The following is a 6,421-nucleotide window of genomic DNA, read 5'->3' on the forward strand; positions in this document are numbered from 1 at the left end:
CCTCTCCTCCTCCTCCTTCTCCTTCTCCTTCTCTTTCTCCTCCTCCTTCTTCTCCTCCTCCTTCTCCTTTTCCTCCTTCTCCTTCCCCTTCTTCTCCTCCTTCTCCTTCTCTTTCTCCTCTTCCTCCTCCTCCTCCTTCTTCTCCTTCTCCTTCTTCTCCTCTTTCTCTTTCCCCTCCTCCTCCTCCTCCTCCTCCTCCTCCTCCTTCTTCTTCTTCTTCTTCTTCTTCTTCTTCTTCTTCTTCTTCTTCTTCTTCTTCTTCTTCTTCTTCTTCTTCTTCTTCTTCTTGTTATTTGGCAGGGCCATTTTCCAGGGGCATGTAGTTCTGATTTCCTTCCCCTCCCTTTGAATCACTTTGGATGTCTTCCCAGAGTTCCGTGTGTCCTTTATATTTCTCTTAAGGCACCATACTATTGCATTAACCTGACCTATTGCACTGAATTCCCAGTATTAGCCAGGATCTCCACTTCCTTTTCTGTGAACAGTATTATGTTCAGGAGGACAACATCAAGAAGGTGGGACCCACTGACAGGGAGGCACCATGACTTAGCACAGGACCCTGCACCTAGAGGGAGTTCAATCAATATTTGTCCAGGGAATCAATGACCATTAGATTGGGAGTCAGTCAATTCTGAAAGACTTATGATGAAAGGTGCTGTCCATTTCCAGAGAGAGAAAAGACGGAGCCTGACTGTAGACCAAGGATACTTTTTCTTTACTTTATTTTTCTTTTTTTCTCCCATGTTTTCTTTCACAGCATAACTTAAATGAAAATGTGTTTTGCATGACTACACATGTATAACCTATGTTAAATTGCTTGTCTTCTCTTTTCTTTTTTGTGAGGCAATAGAGTGAAGTGACTTGCCCAGGGTCACACAGCTAGTAAGTGTCAAGTGTCTGAGGCCAGATTTGAACTCGGGTCTTCCTGAATCCAGGGCCGGTACTCTATCCACTGTGCCATCTAGCTGCTCCTGTTTGTCTTCTCAATGAGGGGGAAAGAGGAGGAAGGAAGAGAATTTGGAATTCAGAATTTGAAAAAAAGAATGTTAAAATTGTTTTTACATGTAGTTGGGAAAAAGATAAAATATTAAATTAAAAAAAAAAGATTGGGAGTCAGGTAGTTAGGAGTGTGAGAGATGGTGGGCCAAAGGGAGTAGAGTACTGGACTTGGAGTCAGGTGGTGCAGTGTCCAAATACCACCTCATATACTATCAAGGGGTGATCATGGGTGAGTCACCTCCTTTTCCTGAGCCTTAGTTTCCCCATCTGTAAAATGGTGATAAAAATAATCTGCCTCCCGGAGCTGTTGGGAGGATCGAAAGAGAGCATGTATGCAAAGTACTTTTTAAACCTGAAAGCACAGTATGAATGTGAGCTTTTATTAGTAGTCTTGGGTCTCTAGACCAAGGCTAGACCATTAGTCTAGTCTTTTTATGAACTAGCTGTTGTGCACCTCAGGCTAGACCCTTTACCTCTATAGGCCTTACTTTCCTAATCTGGAAAATGAAAGAGTTACACTAGAATAAGGGGCCCTTAACCTGAGGCCCATGAACTTTTTTTTTTAAATGATAAAAATTTTCATAACTTCAATGTAATTTGTTTCCTTCATAATCCTAGGTATTTATGCATTTGAAAACATTATTTTTGTGAAGGGGTCATATAGACTTCCTTAGATAGCCAAAGGGGTTCCCAAGAAAAAAAGGGGAAGAACCTCTGGACTAGATGATCTACAAGGACCGTTTTAGAAGATGGGAGCACTCAGATCTTTTTAACAGGTCATCTCAACATTCATTTCCACCAACTTTCAGGGGCGACTTGGTGGGACCTTCTCCAACTTGTAGGAGCTCAGTGGGAGGCTACGAAAGCTTCTTCTCTTGTTTCCCTGAGGCCCAAATGCTGCTCAGGCAAGGGAGAGGAGGGGAGGGTGGCAGACAAAATAACTCCTTCCCGTCCTGTCCTCTTCCCAGGCTTTCAGCTGTACCAGTCTATAATGTACCTCAGGAATTTCTGGGGATTCTTTTGGTTTGCATCCCATGAGTGTCACCACATCAAGGTCAAACAGACAGCTATGCTTTGCTCCATGTCAGCAGAGAAGGTTGTTTGCAGACTTCAGGCCTTTGACCCTTCCACACATTTCCCTCAAAGCTCTCATTCTGCCAGCCTGGCAGCTGCAAGGACAGTTTTTCTAGGGATAGGCAGACAGAGGAGCCCTGGTCACACTGAAGTTGGTTCAGACATTTCTGCCTCCAGGTGAGCTTGGCGCTCTCTTCAACATTGCCTCCAGAGGTCAAAGTTTATTGAATCTCAGGGCCTCTCGAGGGTTAAACAGTAATTTACTCCTCTCAATACATAGGCTCATCAGAGCTTGAGTTAAAAAACAAAGCAAAACACCACAAAAAAAACCCAACAACACTGAGAGCCCTTAATGGGTTCTTTTCCCTCTCCTCTCCTCTCCTCTCTTCTTTCCTCCCTTCCTTTTCTGTCACCTCCCCTCTCCTCATCTTCTTTTCTTTCCCTCTCTCCTCCCCTCCCCTCTCCTCTCTTCTTTTCTCCCTTCCCTTTCTCTTCCCTCCCCTCTCCTCAGCTTCTTCTTTCCCTCTCCCTATACCTTTTCTCCTCTCATCTCTCTTTTTTCTTCTTCCCTCTCCTTCCCTTTCTTCTTCCCCTTTCTTCTTCTGTCCTATCCTTTCTTCTCTTCACCTTTCTTTCCCCTTCCCCTTCCCTCTTTCTTCACATCCTATGTGAAGACAACAGTTATTTTTTTTTAAGGTGAAAAGATCAGCAAAGGAGTATTATGTAATGTCCTTAGGGGCTTTCCCAAAATGCTCTACAATGCAGCTAGCAAGTGACTAAATGAAAAGGCTGGGTTGGGGTGTGCCCATTGTTGACTGCAAATAAATCTGGAGATTGGGGTCAGAAAAAAAACTATCTGGAATGCACTAGAGGAGCCAGCCAGGAGGGTATAAGTCTGTAACTTTGCTAAGCCACATACTGGTAGTAATCTCCATAACTTCAATCACAAAATGTTTGCACTGGAAAGAACCATGGCTCACCTGGTCCAGGGATTCTTTCCTGTGCCATGGACCACTTTGGCAGTCTGGGGGAGGCTATTGTACCTCTTTGTAGTAGAATGTTTTTAAATGCATAAAATAAAATGCAGAGGATTACAAAAAAAACCTATTATAGTGAAACACAGTTATCAAAATATTAAAACAAACAAGTTCATGGACTCTTGGTCTGTAAGGTAGGTCCTTCCAGCTCCAATCCCTCCCATTTAAAAAAAAAATAAAAAATTGAGACTCCCAAGCATTTACTTGCAAAGTCAAATAGCTCAAAAATGGTAGAACCAGGTGCTTTATGTCTTGGAAAAATTTCAATTTAGAGGATCACACAATTAGAGTATGGAGGGGACCTTTGAGAACAGCCCCCCCCCCCCCATTTCATAGATGAGGAAGTGAGGACTAAAGGAGATCAAGTGATTTTTCCAGGGTCACAGAGTTTGTGTCTGAGTCAAGATTTGAACTCATGTCTTCCTAACTGAATCCAGTGCCACAATCTCTATACCATGCCACCTCTCTTTGCTCTTTCATCCTGTTCTGTCTTGCTATTGTTCCTCCTCCCTCCACGGCCATTCACTTCTCCTGTGTTGGGCATGATCTGGGAAACCACATGTGGCTCCATAATCCTCAAAGCAGTATCTGCTTTAGAGTGTGCGTTTCTCATTGCATTCTCCAAAACCTGACAGTCACTTTGGGCACACTCCAGTGTAGGCAAAGTTTAGCCTCCAAGCACAATTTTCTGCTCTGCTTTGGACTTTGGAGAAAGGGAGAGGGCTGGTCCTAAACAAAAAGAGAATCATCAAAGTCCCTCCACCATGTTTGCACTTCCTCCAGACTCCCCTATTCCTGACTGCCTTCTGTCTCCCTTCTTTTCTCTTAGAGCTGACGGCTGATTTCAGAGACGCTGTTGCCATGATGGGTCCAGGTGCTAGAACCACAATCCATCACTTACTGGGAAGCACACGAGACTCACCCGAAGAAGCAGCTCAGTCTGGCACCTGAGACCCAGGATTCAACTTCAACCTTTGCATGATGCTGGAGTAAATCGATCCCAGGCCTGCAGCAAGAGACAGCTTATTTTAATCAAATATCCTTGTGGCCTCAGCCTTGCACAGATTCAGATCTCCTTTTCATACAGCAAAGCTATTAATTGTAAAAGGGGCAAAGTAAAAAAAGTGGAATTAATAGTCAGAATCACAGAATTTTTGAGTTGGAGGTAACCTCAGAACCAAGTAGTCCGACCCAAACCGGAAGGGAATCCTCACTAAAGCAAGCCAGTCAAAAGGTCATCCATGAAGCCTCTGATTGAAAACCTCCAATGAGGGCAACTCTGCCTCCAGAGACAGCTCATCCTACTTTGAAACCAGAAGTTTTCTCTGACATCAAACCTGCACGTGCCTCCTTCCAACTTTGATTCACTGCTCCTAGTTCTGTTCTCTGGGGCCAAACAGAACAAAGTGAATCCTTCTTACACGACAGCCCTTCAGAATTTGAAGATAGTTAACGTGTCCCCACCCCCACCCCATCTCCTCCAAGTTTTCTCTTCTCCAGGTTAGACATCACCAGCTCCTTCAATTGTGCTCATATAATAGTAACGGCTAACACTTATATAGTCCTTACTATGTGCCAGGATGCTAAACACTTTATAATTATTATTTCATTTGATCCTTACAACAACCTTAATAGGGAGGTGCCATTATGATTCCTGCTTTACAGATGAGGAAACTGAGGCAAACAAAAGTTAAATGACTTGACCAGGGTCTTATAGCTGGTAAATGTCTGGATTGGAACTCCAGTCTTCCTGCCTCCAGGCACAGTGCTCTATCCACTAGGACTCAGAGCCATTATTCATCCTAATTGCCCTCCTCTGGACAGTCTCCAGCTTATCAATGTACTTCTTAAACCCTGATGACCAGAACTGAATACAATACCCCAGATGAGGTTTAATGAGGACAGAGGACAATTGAATTATCACCTCCGTATTCCTGGAAGCTATGACTCTCTTAATGTAGCACAAGATCACATGTCACTCTATTGGATTACACTGAACCTGCAGTTTCCTGACTAGCCCTGTGCAGCCCTCCCCCCCCACATCTTTTTCAGCTAGTCCAACCCAGTTTTAAATAAACTGCTATAGAGTGATCCTTTACTCATCCTGTAGGATTACAAATTTAGAGCTAAAAGGGATCATGAAATCAAACTTCCTCATTTTACTCATGGATGAGGAAACCAAGAGTCAGAAATGATTAAGTGACTCATCCAAGGTCACACAGGTAGTAAGTAGAAGAACCAGGATTTTAATCTGGATCCTTTGACTTCAAATCTAGCACATTCAAATCAACAATTTCTACTGAAGTTGATTTAAAAAATAAAGCCAAGTGTAGAACATTTTATTTAGTTTATTAATCCAGACAATCCATTATTTCCTCAAGAGTTGGTCTTATTTCCTCTGATACTTATCTTCTAACCTTACTCATTCTCTTTACCCTCCTTTCCTTTTTTATTTTCTCTCCCTTCCTTCTCTTCCTTTCATCCCCTTTTCACCTACTTAGTCAATTAACATTTATTTGGTATACTTTATAGGTTAATTAGGTAACAGCAAAGATAGGGAACATTTGAACTTAGTAAGAAGACAAGGATTTGAGTGGGCATTGGTTTGAATGACTATTCTGCTATTTACCACTTGTGTCACCTTGGGCAATTCACTTTGCTTGTGAGACAGAACAGAGTGGTGTAGTGGCAAGTGTACTGGGTTTAGAATCAGACAATTTGGGTTCAAATTCTGCCCCTGAAACTTTCTGTCTCTGTGATATTGGTGCAATGAGGGCTGGCCACTGAACTCAGTCCTTATGAACATTTGTAGAAGGTTGCTGATGCAACTCTCCATGTGGAGGAGGATGAGGAACTTGCTTCTGGGAGTCTAACATATAACAGTTGTGGTGCCTTTGAGAGATTTTGAAGCATGTGTTAGACATTCTGTAACTGGTTTTGGTCTGTTAACCCTGTGGTAAAGAGAAGCCTTTTAAATTGCCTGGGGGTACATTCAAAATACAGTATTTGACCTAGGCCCCTCTCTTGATTTGAACTCTTATCCATAGGATTTCTTCCTGGCTGACACCATGAAGGAAATTGAAAGCTACAACTTTGTACACATCAACAGATCAGGAAAGAGAGCTATCCAAGGTTTAAGAATCTAGGGATTCAGTCCATGATGAATTTTATAGCCAACCCAGTCACCAATGCCCAGAGGAGCAAGGAGAAACTTTCAGAATTCATTCAGGAGTAATGCCAAATTTGGATGTGAACTTGGTAGGATCTATGCTACTTAGAAACTGTGTTAAACCTGAGACCATTCTCCCCAG

General features: G+C 42.8%; 1 long non-coding RNA gene across 1 annotated transcript in view; it reads left to right on the top strand.

The window, feature by feature from the left end:
• The window catches only part of LOC114046428, a 40,840-nt gene extending 35,552 nt beyond the window's left edge, over positions 1 to 5,288 (top strand). The window contains exon 3 of the long non-coding RNA XR_003569511.1: positions 3,940 to 5,288. This is a non-coding gene — a long non-coding RNA (uncharacterized LOC114046428). The remainder of the gene's footprint in view (positions 1 to 3,939) is intronic.
• Positions 5,289 to 6,421: the final 1,133 nt, after the last annotated feature.

The sequence above is a fragment of the Vombatus ursinus genome, unplaced genomic scaffold (assembly GCF_900497805.2).
Source record: "Vombatus ursinus unplaced genomic scaffold, bare-nosed wombat genome assembly UNPS02014782.1, whole genome shotgun sequence".
Lineage (NCBI taxonomy): Eukaryota > Metazoa > Chordata > Mammalia > Diprotodontia > Vombatidae > Vombatus > Vombatus ursinus.